This window comes from Microtus pennsylvanicus, chromosome 6 (genome assembly GCF_037038515.1).
Source record: "Microtus pennsylvanicus isolate mMicPen1 chromosome 6, mMicPen1.hap1, whole genome shotgun sequence".
NCBI lineage: Eukaryota > Metazoa > Chordata > Mammalia > Rodentia > Cricetidae > Microtus > Microtus pennsylvanicus.
In genome coordinates, this window is record NC_134584.1 from 68,097,441 (window position 1) to 68,116,870 (window position 19,430).

Genomic DNA, 19,430 nt, shown 5'->3' on the forward strand with positions numbered 1-19,430 from the left:
TGCATGTACTGTGTTATATGTCTTGTTACATCACATTGTAACACACAGATGTGGATGCATGTACTGTGTTATACGTCTTATTACATCACATTATATGTAACACACAGATGTGGATGCATGTACTGTGTTATACGTCTTGTTACATCACATTGTAACACACAGATGTGGATGCATGTACTGTGTTATACGTCTTATTACATCACATTATATGTAACACACAGATGTGGATGCATGTACTGTGTTATATGTCTTGTTACATCACATTGTAACACACAGATGTGGATGCATGTACTGTGTTATATGTCTTGTTACATCACATTGTAACACACAGATGTGGATGCATGTACTGTGTTATATGTCTTGTTATATCACATTGTAACACACAGATGTGGATGCATGCACTGTGTTATACGTCTTATTACATCACATTATATGTAACACAGATGTGGATGCATGTACTGTGTTATATGTCTTGTTACATCACATTGTAGCACATGGATGTGGATGTATGTACTGTGTTATATGTCTTGTTACATCACATTATATGCCTGCACATATAAAACAAGGATTTAATAATAGCACCCAGATTAAGAGGACAAACCTCAGTTTCAATTGTGGCAAATTGCATTGTTTTTTTATGTTCACGTGCAGTTCCCTCTCCTGTCGCCCAGTAGTGTGACAGTCTGGAAGGGGCAGCAAGACATTCAAACCAACACGAGCATCTAATACAGGGATTATTTTCTCCCTTTTTCTATCCTCTTTCCCTGAAGTTCGCACAGCTCTGCATGTCTTCCAGATTCTGTTCGAGGAGAGGAGACTTTGTCTTAGATAAGGTCACATATTTGCTTAATTAAATCTTGTGTATACTTGCTGTTGCTTGGATTTCCAACATTCAGTAATTATTTTCTAAATATTAAAAGCTGATAAACTTTATCTTTACACTCAGAGTACTGAAAACATGTTTCTTGTAAAAGTTCAGAGAACATAAGAATGAAGAACATCCCCAAGGTAAAAGCCAACAACTTCTCCACACTTCCCCTCACCTCACACCCTTCTCAATTCTCTCTTTCTTTTTCTTTTTAATGGCATAATTCTTTTTAAAATTGGTTTGACTTATTTAAGAGACTTTTATTTAATTTTTATTTTATGCACATTGGTGTTTTTTTTTTCCCACATTCATGTCTGCGTGAGAGTGTGGGACCACATGGAAGTGTAGTTACAGACAGTTGTGAGCTGCTATATGGGTACTGGGAATTGAACCCAGGTCCTCTGGAAGAGTAGTCAGTGCTCCTAACCACTGAGCAATCTCTCCAGCCCTTAATAACATAATTCTTTATTGATTCTTTGGGAATTTTACATCATGTACCCCAATCTGACTCAACTGCTATTCCCCCATGCTCTCCCCTCACCCCTGCAGCTTCCTCCCCCCAAACACCCTACAAAATTAAAACCAAACCAAACCAAACCAAACCCCACCTCACTCCTCCATCTTTCTCATCTCCCCAACTGGTCTTCATTCACTCTAGTGGCACTGGGTGCTGCAATGTGTCGTGCAGTGTACCATTTATTCAAGCAGCCCCACTTCCGAATGTTCACTGCCTCGTGTCATTGGTCTGGTTCACAGCCTCTGGCCTCTGGCCCACCATCATCACTGGGCCTGCAGGGAAACTTCTCTCAGATACTCTGCTGTTGCCCCAGTCACGGTGACCCTGTGGCTATTGTTCAGCAGGCCTAGTCCCTTCAGCGCATAGATAATAGATGTTAGCGGCAGGAACCCGGGACCCAGGATGTGGGCCTGGGTGGTAGCTGGTCATTCTGGATTTCTAGGAATGCCCCCACCCTCTACCCTTAGGCAAGGGGCAGAGCCTAATGCCACAGAGCCAGCTCTCCCATGCCTGTGGAGAGGGTGGTGCCATCTCTTCCTAGTGAGGGGCATCTTTCTCGTGGAGGATGGGGCCAGCTCTCCTGCTGAAGTGTCTAGAAGGGGCAGGGTTGGCTATCCCAGGGCTTGTAAAGGCTGAGGTGGCTTAGCACAGCCCTCAAATTTTAACACACATAGTTCCTATGGACCCCTGTGGTAACATGGGCCATGGACATCAACATAGGCCCTGACTGTGGTAGAACCACAGACTCAGGCAGGGTTCTCTACAGAAGTTGGGTCCAGATGTCACAATGGCCCCAGGGGGCAGCACAGGCTACTCAGGTTTGCATGGCACCAGTGGCAGTGTTCACTGGGTACCAACATGGTTCCAGGTGTCAGCCCAGTCCCCTGGCATTGGTGATACAACAGATGTTAATGCAGATCCTGGCTGCAGTGGGACCATAGGCATAGACATGATCTTCAGCTGCATCCTGGGACTGGATATCACCATGATATCCAGTGATAGCACTGGCCACTAAGATCTGGATGGCCCTGGCTGCAACATGACCCTTTGACCCCAACGTGGACTCAGGTGGCATCCTCAGAGCATTCATTGTTCACTGAAGTCATGGACATCAACACAGACCCTGGCTGCTATAGACATGGCCCTGAGAACATCTTGGGCCCAGATGTCATCATGGCCCCGGATGCCAGCAGAGGCCATTCTGATCAACATGGCCCTCAGATACCAACATAGCCATAGGTGGTGACCCGGACCTGGGGCATTTTTGTGACCTTTGGTGCCAACATGGGTCATGGATCTCAAAACAGACCCTGCTGTAGGACCACAGACCCAGACATGGTCCTCAGCAACAGCTTGGGCCCAGATGTTACTCTGGCCCTGGGTGGCAAGCAGTCTGCGCCCTTCAGTCTGTTCCTCACTACCCCTGCTTCCTCAGCTTTGCCTCTTTGCGCATGGACCACTGTGCTTCTCGTTGACTCCCGATTCTCCACCACATACTTTTTCTCATCATAATGGCACTGGGTCAGGGCTGAGGTGAGGGCCCAGGATGGCCTGTGGGTGTTTTTCACCCCTGTGGGCTGAGTCCCCTTCACCATTTCTTAATGTCAGAGTTAGAGAGCCTGGGCTTATTATTTTTTTAACTGATGAAAAATAATTTTTCCATAATCCTAGGAGTAGCACATACATAGAATTTCAGAAAAATTTCCTTCTTATATAAATAGAACTTCTTTCATGCATTACAAAAGCCTTTTATTTCTTCCACAGCAAGTGTGAGCTGTGATGTTAGAAATTCAATGTTAAATCCTTCCACTAACACACCTTTTCTATAGGACTCTCGACTGAATATCCAGAGACCCAAAAGGATGAAGGACAATTAATGGCTTCTAAAATAATATAGCAGGCAAAAGGCTGCAACAACGGCTCAGTGGTTAGGAACACGCACCGTTCTTGCAGAGACCTGTGCTGATTTCCAGCACTTGCATTTAATGATAATTTGAGGCTTTATCTACAAACAGATTGAAGCTAGTTACAATGTACTTCCAGAAGTTTCAACGCCCTGTTCTAGTTTCTATCTGTATGTTAACTCACATACCCAACCACAAACATATACCACTGTAGAAGAAGATCATAACAAAATTCTTAGTCTTTAAGAGGAAGATTTCCCAATAAGGTGGGAACAGCTGATGGGAAAAGAAGCCTAGAAGCCTGAACACAGTTCCCTGCTCTCTCTCTGCCTCAACTCAGTACCACACATGAGTGGACAAGCACATTTACTGGCGTGGAGGCCAGCCCTTTCCCTGGGAGCTGATGGCACGCGACAAGGAAGCATTGGAGAAGCTGAGGAACTTATTCTTGTTTTAAGAAACAATAGAACTGCACAGGTAAAACATCTGACCCAAGAATGGGCAGTTCTTCTTCCTCTCTCAGAAGTGTGCAGTTCTTCCTCTCTCAGGAGTGGGCAGTTCTTCTCTCAGGAGTGTGCAGTTCCTCTCTCAGGAGTGGGCAGTTCTTCTTCCTCTCTCAGGAGTGGGCAGTTCCTCTCTCAGGAGTGGGCAGTTCTTCTTCCTCTCTCAGGAGTGGGCAGTTCTTCCTCTCTCAGGAGTGGGCAGTTCTTCCTCTCTCAGGAGTGTGCAGTTCTTCTTCCTCTCTCAGGAGTGGGCAGTTCCTCTCTCAGGAGTGGGCAGTTCTTCCTCTCTCAGGAGTGGGCAGTTCTTCCTCTCTCAGGAATGTGCAGTTCTTCCTCTCTCAGGAGTATGCAGTTCTTCTTCCTCTCTCAGGAGTGGGCAGTTCTTTGTCTCTCAAAAGTGTGCAGTTCTTCTTCCTCTCTCAGGAGTGTGCAGTTCCTCTCTCAGGAGTGGGCAGTTCTTCTTCCTCTCTCAGGAGTGTGCAGTTCCTCTCTCAGGAGTGGGCAGTTCTTCCTCTCTCAGGAGTGGGCAGTTCTTCCTCTCTCAGGAGTGGGCAGTTCTTCCTCTCTCAGGAGTGGGCAGTTCTTCCTCTCTCAGGAGTGGGCAGTTCTTCCTCTCTCAGGAGTGGGCAGTTCTTCCTCTCTCAGGAGTGGGCAGTTCTTCCTCTCTCAGGAGTGGGCAGTTCTTCTTCCTCTCTCAGGAGTGGGCAGTTCTTCCTCTCTCAGGAGTGTGCAGTTCTTCCTCTCTCAGGAGTGGGCAGTTCTTCCTCTCTCAGGAGTGGGCAGTTCTTCCTCTCTCAGGAGTGGGCAGTTCTTCCTCTCTCAGGAGTGGGCAGTTCTTCCTCTCTCAGGAGTGGGCAGTTCTTCCTCTCTCAGGAGTGGGCAGTTCTTCCTCTCTCAGGAGTGGGCAGTTCTTCTGCCTCTCTCAGGAGTGGGCAGTTCTTCCTCTCTCAGGAGTGGGCAGTTCTTCTTCCTCTCTCATGAGTGGGCAGTTCTTCCTCTCTCAGGAGTGGGCAGTTCTTCTTCCTCTCTCAGGAGTGGGCAGTTCTTCCTCTCTCAGGAGTGTGCAGTTCTTCTGCCTCTCTCAGGAGTGGGCAGTTCTTCTTCCTCCCTCAGGAGTGGGCAGTTCTTCTTCCTCTCTCAGGAATGTGCAGTTCTTCCTCTCTCAGGAGTGGGCAGTTCTTCTGCCTCTCTCAGGAGTTGGCAGTTCTTCTTCCTCTCTCAGGAGTGTGCAGTTCTTCCTCTCTCAGGAGTGGGCAGTTCTTCTTCCTCTCTCAGGAGTGGGCAGTTCTTCTTCCTCTCTCAGGAGTGGGCAGTTCTTCTTCCTCTCTCAGGAGTGGGCAGTTCTTCCTCTCTCAGGAGTGTGCAGTTCTTCCTCTCTCAGGAGTGGGCAGTTCTTCTGCCTCTCTCAGGAGTGGGCAGTTCTTCCTCTCTCAGGAGTGGGCAGTTCTTCTTCCTCTCTCATGAGTGGGCAGTTCTTCCTCTCTCAGGAGTGGGCAGTTCTTCCTCTCTCAGGAGTGGGCAGTTCTTCCTCTCTCAGGAGTGGGCAGTTCTTCCTCTCTCAGGAGTGGGCAGTTCTTCCTCTCTCAGGAGTGGGCAGTTCTTCCTCTCTCAGGAGTGGGCAGTTCTTCTGCCTCTCTCAGGAGTGGGCAGTTCTTCCTCTCTCAGGAGTGGGCAGTTCTTCTTCCTCTCTCATGAGTGGGCAGTTCTTCCTCTCTCAGGAGTGGGCAGTTCTTCCTCTCTCAGGAGTGGGCAGTTCTTCCTCTCTCAGGAGTGTGCAGTTCTTCTGCCTCTCTCAGGAGTGGGCAGTTCTTCTTCCTCCCTCAGGAGTGGGCAGTTCTTCTTCCTCTCTCAGGAATGTGCAGTTCTTCCTCTCTCAGGAGTGGGCAGTTCTTCTGCCTCTCTCAGGAGTTGGCAGTTCTTCTTCCTCTCTCAGGAGTGTGCAGTTCTTCCTCTCTCAGGAGTGGGCAGTTCTTCTTCCTCTCTCAGGAGTGGGCAGTTCTTCTTCCTCTCTCAGGAGTGGGCAGTTCTTCTTCCTCTCTCAGGAGTGGGCAGTTCTTCCTCTCTCAGGAGTGTGCAGTTCTTCCTCTCTCAGGAGTGGGCAGTTCTTCCTCTCTCAGGAGTGGGCAGTTCTTCCTCTCTCAGGAGTGGGCAGTTCTTCCTCTCTCAGGAGTGGGCAGTTCTTCCTCTCTCAGGAGTGGGCAGTTCTTCTTCCTCTCTCAGGAGTGTGCAGTTCTTCCTCTCTCAGGAGTGGGCAGTTCTTCCTCTCTCAGGAGTGGGCAGTTCTTCCTCTCTCAGGAGTGGGCAGTTCTTCCTCTCTCAGGAGTGGGCAGTTCTTCCTCTCTCAGGAGTGTGCAGTTCCTCTCTCAGGAGTGGGCAGTTCTTCCTCTCTCAGGAGTGGGCAGTTCTTCTTCCTCTCTCAGGAGTGGGCAGTTCTTCCTCTCTCAGGAGTGGGCAGTTCTTCCTCTCTCAGGAGTGGGCAGTTCTTCCTCTCTCAGGAGTGGGCAGTTCTTCCTCTCTCAGGAGTGGGCAGTTCTTCTGCCTCTCTCAGGAGTGGGCAGTTCTTCCTCTCTCAGGAGTGGGCAGTTCTTCTTCCTCTCTCATGAGTGGGCAGTTCTTCCTCTCTCAGGAGTGGGCAGTTCTTCCTCTCTCAGGAGTGGGCAGTTCTTCCTCTCTCAGGAGTGTGCAGTTCTTCTGCCTCTCTCAGGAGTGGGCAGTTCTTCTTCCTCCCTCAGGAGTGGGCAGTTCTTCTTCCTCTCTCAGGAATGTGCAGTTCTTCCTCTCTCAGGAGTGGGCAGTTCTTCTGCCTCTCTCAGGAGTTGGCAGTTCTTCTTCCTCTCTCAGGAGTGTGCAGTTCTTCCTCTCTCAGGAGTGGGCAGTTCTTCTTCCTCTCTCAGGAGTGGGCAGTTCTTCTTCCTCTCTCAGGAGTGGGCAGTTCTTCTTCCTCTCTCAGGAGTGGGCAGTTCTTCCTCTCTCAGGAGTGGGCAGTTCTTCTTCCTCTCTCAGGAGGCAGCAGAGTTCTGGAATAAAGCTTTAAAATGACTTGCTTATGGACTCAAGGTTTATGGGTTCCAAGTTTATTTATTTTTAATGAGAATATGTGAAAATGCTAATTAAATCTTATATTTATTTATTTTTTTGAGATTGCAATTTGATCACAACATTTGTTTCTTCCCTTTCTTCCCTGCATAGCCTCCCATAGACCTCTCTCTGATCTCATTGAAACTCATGGCCCCCTTTTTCATTAATTGTTATTTCATGCATGATTGTGTATATTTGTGTATATACATTTGCACATACACAAATATATACACAGATATATACAAATAGAGCTATGTATATAGCCTGATAAGTCTGTAGCATGTTACTTGTACAAATGTTTTCAGGGCTGATCATTTGGCACTATACAACCAATTGTGCTGTCCCTGAAGAAGGCCACCTGTAGTGAGGAGCAGTGGGCCTGCTTTTCGTCCCACCCTGCTCCCACATGGCTAGCTCTACCCAAAATAATTACACGGAAACTGTATTCTTTTAAACACTGCTTGGCCCATTAGCTTCAGCCTCTTATTGGTTAATTCTCACATCTTGATTAACCCATTTCTAATAATCTGTGTAACACCACAAGGTGGTGGCTTACCAGAAAGGATCTTAACCTGTGTCCATCTTGGAGAGGAGAGCTATACCGTCTGCCCCACTTCCCTTCTTCCCAGCATTCTGTTCAGTCTACTTCGCCTATCTAATTTTCTGTCCTATCAAAGGGCCAAGGCAGTCTCTTTATTAACCAATGAAAGTAACACATAGACAAATGACCCTCCTACATCAGGCCACCCCTCCTGTTTCCAGCTTTCCTTGGCTACCTATACAGTTATTTGTGTAGGGTTGAGGCCTCCTGGACTTTTCTGAATTCACTTTGGCTTGTTCCTTGCTGTTCTTCTTGGTCAGCACACATTTGGTGAGGCTTTATGGGTAATGTGTATGATGTTATTAGGAGAAACAATCTCACAGCAAATTCCCCAATCCTCTGGCTTTTACTCAAACCTATATTTAAATTAAAACAAGAACAATTAACTATTGTCAAAGTTATTTGTTATTAAGAAGTAATTTTCTGAGAGAATTTCTAGTTTTTCTGCTATAAATGTGACACAACAAGTATTTACTGAAAGAATTTCTGTTGATACATTAATTTTGAATTATTTTTTAGTTCATATTTTGATTCTTAGCTTTTGAACTCATCTCTATTCTTGACATAATTCTCTAACTTCTCAATATGTTTAGGGGCAGACTTTGTCATCATTACAAAGCCAAACAAATGCTCATTGTTCTAGCCTTTCTTGCAGCTACTGTGTGATCTGGCCTCAGCCACCCTTTTGCATCCTTCTAGGATTTTGCAGTGACATGTGGTGGCTCAAGAAGTGACAAGAAGAAACTGTGTCTGGTCGTAGGCAAGAGATTGCTGTGGAGTATTGATATCTAGCTTCCAGGGTCTGTAAGGACAGCAATGGCAGTGAGTGACAACACCAGTTTCTCTGTTCCCTGTCTTGGTGGTGGATGTGGTACAGTCTGGCACCTGGAAGTAAAGTGCTTTGGTTCCACAAAACTAGCTTGGGCTGTGAGTCTGGCTTTTGAGTGGCCTTCTTTATTTCTGTCCAGGGTTGGGTCCTGATGTGGAAAGGTCATTGGTTAATTAATAAAGAAACGGCTTGGCCTGATAGGTCAGAACATAGGTGGGTGGAGAAAACAGAACAGAATGCTGGGAGGAAGTAGGGCAGACGCCATGTTGCTCCTCTCCAGGTCAGATGTGATGAAGCTCTGGCCCAAGATGAACGTAGGCTAGAATCTTCCCGGTAAGCCACCATGACTCGGGTTAATTACGATGTGAGAATTAGCCAGTAAGTGGCTAGTACTAATGGGCCAAGCAGTGTTTAAAAGAATACAGTTTCCGTGTTGTTATTTCGGGGCATAAGCTAGCTGGCGGCCAGGAGCTGGGCGGCAGGAACACAGCCGGCAGCTCCTTCTACAGGGTCCCAATTGTCAAGTGTTACAATGATTACATACGGTCTCTGTGTGATGTGCGGTGCTGTGGATTTCGACAGTGGATAAAGGCATGCGTCCGTCACAGTCCTCTGCTAGGGCTCTCACTTTCTCACGCTGCCTCTTTACAGTCACTTCCTGGTCACTGTCACTGTGATCTATTTTTTCCTATGACTTTCCATTCTCTACAACAATAAAAAAAAATCACCTCTTAATATTATTATTAATGAAATCATAAACAAATACTAGCAAGCTATTCTATGCTTAGATAATAACAATGAACTTTATTGCTTATTCTATTTATATGAAGTGCTTTACATGAATTAGCTCCATCTGCATCATATTCTGACAGGAAGATCCTTTAACGCCCACATATATAGGATGCACACAATAAAAGTACAGCTAGAAAACTGTGTAGAAAACTTTTCAGATACACACACTGATATGTGACTGAAACAGCTTCCAAACCCACATGATTTGATGTCAGATTTAGGTTTTATCCTCAACATAATACTTCTGTTAATTATCTGAGAATTTCATACAATATACCATGATTACACTCATTTCCTATTCCTCCTAGGTCCATTCTCCCACCCTTGTGCCCCTCCCCCAAAACAAAACAAAAACACCATTGGAGCATGATCAAACTCTCAGTAAGCAGTTTCTTAAAGAGGCCTGAGTCACCCCCATCCCTATCCCGACAGGCTAGAAGCCAACAACTGTGAAGAGCTACATACACTCTTTATCACAAAATTTTCTTTCTTTCTTTCTTTTTCTTTTTCATTTTTCTTTTTTTTCCAAGACAAGGTTTCACTGTAGCTTGGGAGCCTGTCCTGGACTAGCTATTGTAGACCAGGCTGGCCTCGAACTCACAGAGATACGCTTGTCTCTGACTCCGAGTACTGGGACTGCCCGGGTTTTATCACAAATTTTAAGAACTCTTTTCAATAGCTTTCTGTCTTCTCTCTCTCCCTCTTCTCCTCTCCTCTTCCCTCCCCTCCCATTCCCTTCCCTCCTTTCCTCTCTTCTCTTTTTGGTGGGGGAGAGGTTGTCACGGAAGTATCTCAGGATCTCTCCTTCTCAGTTATGAGTCTGCAGTTATCCATACCACTGCAAAGCAGGCGCCTGCCCAAAGCGGCCAGAAGCAGCAGGGATCATGAACATAAACCTGGTTTCTGCCAGCCTGGACCCCAGAACTCAACACGCCCTCTGGCGGCAGCACGGAGCAAAGGCGTCTTTTGAAGAAACAACCATTTCTTATCTCGGATATATTCTTGTTTTCCATAGGCAAGGTGATCTCGTGGTTGGGCAGCCTGTCTGGCACGGCCATCTTGTTTGCAGCTTGCCAGCAGCACCATAGCACCATGTTCTCTTTCCTGGGGCAGGGAGGACAGCAGCAGCAGCGCTCCTTGCCACAATCCTGGCTCCAGGGTTGGGCAGCATCACTAGCCTAGTGGGTGGTGACTGGGTGGGCATGAGGCAGGCCAGAGATTCCTGGCAGTCTGGGAACCGGCCCTGCTCTGCTACCACGTACTCCTTTGTGTGCTCCACACTCCCACCGCTGTTGCCGTTGCCACCGCATCTCTAGTTCTGCTTCTCTCCACTGTGCTGCGTGCATTCTGCCATCTTTTTTCCAATTCCATGAAAGTATTTTTAAAAAGTATCTTCCCATAAGACCTGCTTCTTTTCAATTCTTCCAGGGATATGAAGCGCCCTGCAAGCTCATCCTCTGCTGCCCTGTCTCCCCACAACGCCTCCGTGGGTCTTTCAGGCTCCTTGGAGTGGCCCTGAGGCTCCCGACAGGGCTGGCGGCCTCTACCATCTGGCTTTTGAAATCAAGTCTAAACTGTTCTACAAATTAGCTAGAACAGACTCTGTCCTTTGTAACTGAGGTTGAAAGGTAGAATTAATAAGTCAAAAAATGTTAAAAAGTGAGTTGTAGAGATGTATCACACACATGACCGTATCAGTGACTGCAAGGCCGAAAGTAGGGCTATGAAGGAATGTCACACCCTTTAGAGTTCTTCACAGAGGAACCCGAGACAGACTTGGGGTAACTGAAATTTACAGTAAGAAAGTGAAACCCGCTGTCAAGCTTATCTTGGATTTGTGCAGCGTGTAGAACAAAGCGGAGTGCATTGCAGCCAAGGCCTCAGAGGCTGTAACAAAGCATGTTGTCTATAGCAATCTCCGGTTGCCACAGCCGTGAACCGTGCCTGAGCCGAGATGCCCGCTTTGACTGGATTGAGGATGACAAGGAAGTGGCTTTGCTAGAAGAGCCTGAAGTGTGGAAGGAATGAAGGTGTGGACGGTGGTCAAATCCTAGGCTGCTTTATAGGCTACACCCTCTCTGCCTCCAGGGTTTCTATCACCTGTAGGCGGAAAGGAAATGAGAGGGAAAGGTGATATTCCTTGACTATATTCTCTTCTGATGGCTCAGGGCTCACCATGGGAAAATTGTAGGCCAGGGTCTCTGTACAGAAATATTACGGATGGGATTCTTGAGGGACGTGTCAAGAGGTCTTTGGGATTACATTGGGTTCCACATGATACACTTCAGAGAACTATGGGATTGGATTGCGCTCATTGTTAGGACTGACATTTCCAAAGTCCTTTTTTTTTTTTAAATTTCATGTTCAGGCATGAACCCAGAGCATCAGTGTCTGCCCTCACCATACTGGACCAGACTGGGTCCATCAACATTCTGTTGTGGATAGGAGAGGGCTCCTTCTCACTGACAGTGGCTGCCTGGGTAGGGGAATTGTATTCCTCAGAGGTATTGCCACTGGTAATTTGTTTTTACTCAGCTAAATAATTTCCCACCCATGTTCATGCGGGTGTATGGATTAAATGCAGTGGGTCAGGCTGGAGAGATGGCTCAGGGCATAAGAACAGTGGCTGCTCTTCCAGATGACATGATTTGGTTCTCAACATCCACATGGTGGCTCACAAATATCTGTAATACCACTGCCAGGGGGTCCTATATACACACAGACATACACGCATACATTTAAATAATTTTTTTAAAAAGCAGTGGGTTGTGTGTGTACACACACATGCTCACACATGCACATGACATGAAAGTGGGGGGGGGAGAGTCTTCTGGGAAAGAAGGGGTTGATGGGAAGAGTAAGAACAAAAGACAATATAATGGAGAACATGATCAAATTATATATGCATGTGAAATTGTTAAGAAATAAAAATTTTAAAGTTTTAAACCTTCCAAAGTCAAACAAATTTACTGCTTTATATTGACGAACGGAAAGATGTGCGGTCATTTACATTGGTGTCTTTGAATAATTGTTGATGTCTCAATAAATTCAAGAAAACCAGCAAACAGACATAAGTTCTTTCTTTTTGTAGGATTTTAAAACTGTGTTTCACGTTCTCAGGCTTTAGGGCATCATGACACTGGTATAAAATAGCACCATCTTATGAATATGGCACCAAACCCACAAGGCATGTTTACTTGTCCAGATTGCCCAAATGCTAGAGAGAGGAGCCACAGGTACTTCTCACATTACCGTAACACACATGATTCTCAATGAGATTGTACACACTTTGATTTTTAACTGTTTTTATTGAGCTATATATTTTTCTCTGCTCCCCTCCCTTTCTCTCCCTTCCCCTTCAACCCTCTCCCAAGATCCCCATGCTCCCAATTTACTCAGGAGATCTTGTCTTTTTCTACTTCTCATGTAGATTAGATCCATGTATGTCTCTTAGGGTCTTCTTTGTTGCCTAGGTTCTCTGGGATTGTGAGTTGTAGGCTGGTTTTTCTTTGCTTTATGTCTAAAAGCCACTTATGAGTGAGTACATGTTATATTTGTCTTTCTGGATCTGAGTAACCTCACCCAATATGATGTTTTCTAGCTCCGTCCATTTGCCTACAAATTTCAAGATGTCATTTTTTTCCCACTGTGTAGGATTTCATTGTGTAAATATACCATATTTTCCGTATCCATTATCAGTCAAGGGGCATTTAGGTTGTTTTCAGATTCTGGCTATGACAAATAATGCTGCTATGAACATAGTTAAGCACAGATCTTTGCTTAAATGGCTTAAATTGGTAGTCTGGGCAGTATGTTTGTATCTTCCAGAAAGTGGATCTGGTGGTTGCCAGGTGTATTCTTGTCATTGGGGATGTTGAGACAGTGAGATTGTGAGTTTCAGAGCAGTCGGTTTTGTCTAAGGAGTCTGTGACCAGTCTGAGTTTCGTATAGATACCCTGTCTAAAAAAGAAAAAAACATGCAAGAAGCCGCAAGACCGACCGCCAGCCAGGCCAAACCTGCCGCTGCATCCACACGTTCAGTGCTGATGCCCTCCTCTCCCCCACTGCGGCTATGGACAAAAGAAAGGCTGAAGGGGATACTAAAGGAGATAAAGCCAAGGTGAAGGACAAGCTACAGGTCTACAAGGTTGTCCGCTAAACCTGCTCCTCCAAAGCCAGAGTCCAAGCCTGAAAAGGCCCTTGCGAAGAAGGGAGAAAAGGTACCCAAGGGAAAGAAGGGGAGGCTGCTGTTGCTAAGCATGTGAATAATCCTGCAGATTGCAGAGAATGGAGCCGCCAAAACAGACCAGGCACAAAAAGCTGAAGGTGCTGGAGACGCCAAGTGAAATGTGTGTGGTTTTGATAACTGTGTACTTCTGGTGACTGTACAGTTAGAAATACTATTTTTTTATCAAGTTTTATAAAAATGTAGAATTTCGTTTTACTGTTTTTTAAAGCTATGTTATTAGCACACAGAACATTTAGTTGTTTTTTTTTGGGGAAGGAACATGTGAAGCTGGATTGATAATGGTTGATGATGGAACATATCTTTCCTTGATAAATTTGAAAGACTACTCTTGGCTCTCAGGAGAGATGTCCTGGTCTTGACATATGTGGCCACCAAAATTGTGGAAAAATTAAATTCATTTTTATATCCTCTTCCTCCTGTACCATTAACGTAGACTTAATTCTTTTAAGACCAGAGACCTGTTGGGACCCGATCCCCACAACTGGCTTTGTCAATCTGTTGGGCAATCTGGACTTTTCAGTGATATGATTGAGTGTTCTTAAAAGAGCAGCAGTTCCTTTTATAGAAGATTGTGTATCTTCAGATTGATAATTCTGTCATTTTCATTTCATTTCCTGAAAGTCAGGGTTAGCTTGTGAGGAGTTGTGAAACAACATCCTCAATGTGAAATGTCAGCCCTCACTCTGAGCTCCTCCCCCTTTGCAGAGCATCCAATGAAGACTCACCAGGTTTTATAGTGGCTTTCTGATTTTGGTAGTCAGAACAAGAATGGAGTTTGGAAGTTCTTGTGTACTGTTAGTGATTGTCTGCCCATTTCCTGCCTGGAAAACCATGATTGTTTGTGGAAAGTGTCTTTAATAAAGCTGCATACAGGTTGGCTTGGAAAAAAGAAAAGAGAAAAAGGAAACAAAACATAAAAACGAGGCCTGGGGATCTAGGTGAAAGGGAGAGTAATTTCCTTGAATTTATGAACCCATGTTGCTTCTCTACTAGAGCAAAAAAAGTATATGTATCTAAAAGGCACAAAATTAAAAATACTGCATGCATATTTTAATAAACTAATTTAAAAGTCACCAACAGAAGGCCTGCAATATTTTTTTAAAGCTCTCTCCATAATTTGATATTTGATTCCTTTATAGCACCAGAAACGCATGGCGTGAGGGTGGAGGGCTCTGTGGATCTGTGAACTCAGAAGAATTCAAGACATTCAGAAAGTAAGTTAGTGTCCTGAGTGCATTAATTAATACTTTTGACTACTCTGACCGGTACAGATCCTGAGAGAGATATGCCCTAATTTCAAATCCAATTAAAATGGTATCCATTACCAAATTAACCCATGTACACTCAAGTCTTGATATAAAATGACATAGTCTCAAGACACTTTAATTAATCAAACCTGCAGAAATATGTCAAGGCAATTATTAATCTACCTATTCTGGTGTTATATATAAAAATCTTTGAGGTTCTTATATATTGAAAGTATTATAGTCTGTTTCATTTTTTCATGTACTTCATTTAACAGAAACCACCGAGTGATATTCCACCATATGCTTGTTTAAATGCAGTGAAAAATGTTCCTTTCAAGGCATATGGTGACATAAGTAGGTGTCTCTGAATATAGCAAGGTTCAAAAGGAAACACCACGAACTAATTTGAAGGGATTCATCGCACAGACATCTCTGCACTATATTTCCTTTGGTTGCCGTTGTCTTCATAAAGACAGTTCTAAGTACTTAAGAAACATCTGCTTCTCCCGCCATGCGCCCAGGGCTGCTGCTTCTTTCTCTGCTCTGTGCACACCGCGGAGACTCATGAGCCTTGTCTCTCTTGGAGGAGTGCTGGCATCTCTCCAAGTCCACTGCTGCTTGTGTAATGACCTAAAGCAGACAGTCTGCTCTTTGTCACACCTTAGCTACTTTGCTTCATACCTCCCCTGGGATTGTCTGTTGGTTGTCAAAGGCCTTCAGGGCCATTTCTTCTTGCTTTGGTGTATTCACTGTTTAAAGAGAAGAAGAAAAGTAAAACACATTATATATGATGATTAGGAAATTGGTTATTGTCATGAGACCTCTAAACTTAAAAAGTAAGTGTAGCGCTGCTGGGTGTGGAAGTACCTGTCTATAATCCTTTCCTTCAGGAGTTTGAGGCCAGTGCAGTCCACAGTGGAAGATAGCGTCACAAACAACTAAAAATATGTATTGAAACCTAAAAAATAAGACATTTTGTTTTAGGTGGGCATGGAATCATGACACTGTACACTATTTTATCCAATTAAAATATCAATTTATCTGTAGATTAAAGATAGCATGACTTATCACGCTGTATATTTGAAAAGTAAGCCTTTTATTAGAGGACATCATCTTCTTATATTTCATTCATGGCCAGTTCTCAACTGTTTTATTTTGATGTAACTGATTGTAACAGATGTGTGCTTATCTTACACATATGTTGTTTTTAGCCAAATTGATTGTTAATTAATATGGTAAGTTTCACTAATTTTAAATACCATTTTCTAATTTTTACAGATAATATTCTCAATTAATTCACATCTCTGAGCAAATGACTGTGGGCTGTAAGCTGTATACACATGGACAGTAGGTACTGTGGGCTGTAAGCAGTATACACACAGACAATGGGTACTGTGGGCTGTAAGCAGTATACACACAGACAATGGGTACTGTTGGCTGTAAGCAGTATACACATGGACGGTAGGTACTGTGGGCTGTAAGCAGTATACACACAGACAATGGGTACTGTGGGCTGTAAGCAGTATACACACAGACAGTAGGTACTGTGGGCTGTAAGCAGTATACAGACAGACAATGGGTACTGTGGGCTGTAAGCAGTATACACACAGACAGTAGGTACTGTGGGCTGTAAGCAGTATACACACGGACGGTAGGTACTGTGGGCTGTAAGCAGTATACACACAGACAGTAGGTACTGTGGGCTGTAAGCAGTATACACACAGACAATGGGTACTGTGGGCTGTAAGCAGTATACACACAGACAGTAGGTACTGTGGGCTGTAAGCAGTATACACACGGACAGTAGGTACTGTGGGCTGTAAGCAGTATACACACAGACAGTAGGTACTGTGGGCTGTAAGCAGTATACACACAGACAATGGGTACTGTGGGCTGTAAGCAGTATACACACAGACAGTAGGTACTGTGGGCTGTAAGCAGTATACACACGGACGGTAGGTACTGTGGGCTGTAAGCAGTATACACACAGACAGTAGGTACTGTGGGCTGTAAGCAGTATACACACAGACAATGGGTACTGTGGGCTGTAAGCAGTATACACAGGGACAGTAGGTACTGTGGGCTGTAAGCAGTATACACACAGACAATGGGTACTGTGGGCTGTAAGCAGTATACACACGGACGGTAGGTACTGTGGGCTGTAAGCAGTATACACACAGACAGTAGGTACTGTGGGCTGTAAGCAATATACACACAGACAATGGGTACTGTGGGCTGTAAGCAGTATACACACAGACAGTAGGTACTGTGGGCTGTAAGCAGTATACACACAGACAATGGGTACTGTGGGCTGTAAGCAGTATACACACGGACGGTAGGTACTGTGGGCTGTAAGCAGTATACACACAGACAATGGGTACTGTGGGCTGTAAGCAGTATACACACGGACAGTAGGTACTGTGGGCTGTAAGCAGTATACACACAGACAGTAGGTACTGTGGGCTGTAAGCTGTATACACATGGACAGTAGGTACTGTGGGCTGTAAGCAGTATACACACGGACAGTAGGTACTGTGGGCTGTAAGCAGTATACACACAGACAGTAGGTACTGTGGGCTGTAAGCAGTATACACACAGACAATGGGTACTGTGGGCTGTAAGCAGTATACACACGGACGGTAGGTACTGTGGGCTGTAAGCAGTATACACACAGACAATGGGTACTGTGGGCTGTAAGCTGTATACACATGGACAGTAGGTACTGTGGGCTGTAAGCAGTATACACACGGACGGTAGGTACTGTGGGCTGTAAGCAGTATACACACAGACAGTAGGTACTGTGGGCTGTAAGCAGTATACACACAGACAGTAGGTACTGTGGGCTGTAAGCAGTATACACACAGACAATGGGTACTGTGGGCTGTAAGCAGTATACACACAGACAGTAGGTACTGTGGGCTGTAAGCAGTATACACACGGACGGTAGGTGCTGTAAACAGTATACACATGAACAGTAGATGATGTGGCTGTAAGCAATATACACACAGATGGTAGGTGCTGTGGACTGTACAGAAGTATACACACAGACGGCGGATACTGTGGGCTGCACAGCAGCATACACACAGATGGTAGGTGATGTCGGATGTACAGCCGTATATGCAGAGATGGTAGGTGCTGTAAAGGGGAGCACTGGCTCAGCATTCTTCTATAGCTTATTCATTTGGCTTCTTTTGCGACATTTTGTATTGCTGAATATTGAAGGAATGAATCATTTCTCTAGGTTTCCCAGAACAGTTACTTTCTAATCAACTTGTTTTTCTTTTCACCTTTTGTCATGGGATTAATGACTCTCGAGGTGAGCGCCGTAATGAACCAAATTCCATTCCCCAGTGCAGTAGTTTGCAAAGTTTACTACGCGTTAGGCTCGCTTGGAGATCTGTTGAGTTGCAGAGTGCTGGGTACCATCTTCATCATTTTTGATTCTGCAGGCCCAGCATAGGCTTGAGAATCTGTACATACAATGAAATCACAAGTGATGAAAATGCATTGATCTTCAGTCATGTCTGAAGAACCTATGACTGTCACATGAACAATGATCAGCTCACCTCCCTGGAGAGGGAGTGAGCATTCCATTTGTAAAAGGCCCAGCCAGCTTGCCTCTGTTTTCATTTTTGCTACAAGGCTCTTGGTCACCGATGCTTCTCTTATATATTCTTCCACCAAGGCTAAAGATGCTCCTCTTACTCTCCCGACTAGCTCTCATGTTCTGGTGTTGCAGTGAGCAACTTTCCCTGGTCCCACATCTTATACTGTCTTTTCCTGCTGCTGTAAGGATCAGCCTTCAGCAGCTCAGGAATTGAAGGGAAGCCACGTAGTTGGCGGACTAATCACACACACTTGACCTTTCTATCTGAGGGAGTAAACTTAATTCTCTGGGACTGGTAAGAAAGAAAAACCACACACACACACACACACACACACACACACACACACACACACACACACTCCTCCAACATGTCAGGGTCTCACCTAGGACAGAGAGTACTGGTGAATGACAAGCCTTCAGCAGGTGAGCGAAACTGAAGAGGAGATGCAGATCAGGTGAACCACTGGACAGACAGACAGACAGACGAGGACTTTTCTAAGAGCCAAAGTTTAGTTCTTCATTTTCTTATCCCTTCTGTTGCTTGTTCTATTCTAATTTTGTTTTGTTTTCCTACTCTAATGTTTCCCTTCTGGCTTTCCTGATGACTTCCTTTACCACGTCCAGAGTCTACCTTCTGTCTTACTTACCTTTCCCTTACAGATTATATACCGCAGCAAAGTCTCTCAAGCAATCAAAAATTTCATTGTGGTTACAGTCTATTTTTAAGTGAATGATTACAATGAATACAAATAAAAACATTATTTTTCTCATTTCTCTTACTTGATTAAACATGTTACATATTATAGGTGAAAAGCAAATTATCTCCAAGAGCCCACACACATTCATATTCAAGCAACTTGTTGTAGATTAGCAAAGTCGAAGCAAGTAAGGTATGTTTCTCAGTCAGTTATTTTTCTGCCAGACTACATTTTGAGGTTAGAAAGAATCAATTACTTTATTATTTATCTCAAAAGGTAATCTTATAAAAAATTAAAGGAAGCATATAAATCTTAATTTTTCTATATGAAAATCTTTCATTTCTACCTTAAGTCCTCAGGGTGCATACTCACTTATCAGCAGTTTTTTTTTTAAATCATATAAGGAAGCTGAGGGCAGAAATGAATCATCACTTTTGGTCACCAACCCATCCTACCAAGAAAGACACATTAGCAAAAGCACGCTTGCCATTGCTTTTGTTTCGTGGTCTCAATCAGTTCCTTGCTCAACTATTAAAA

At 44.7% G+C, this 19,430-nt stretch overlaps 1 pseudogene; it reads left to right on the forward strand.

The window, feature by feature from the left end:
• Positions 1 to 13,153: 13,153 nt before the first annotated feature.
• On the forward strand, positions 13,154 to 13,495 carry LOC142852862 (non-histone chromosomal protein HMG-17 pseudogene; annotated as a pseudogene).
• Positions 13,496 to 19,430: the final 5,935 nt, after the last annotated feature.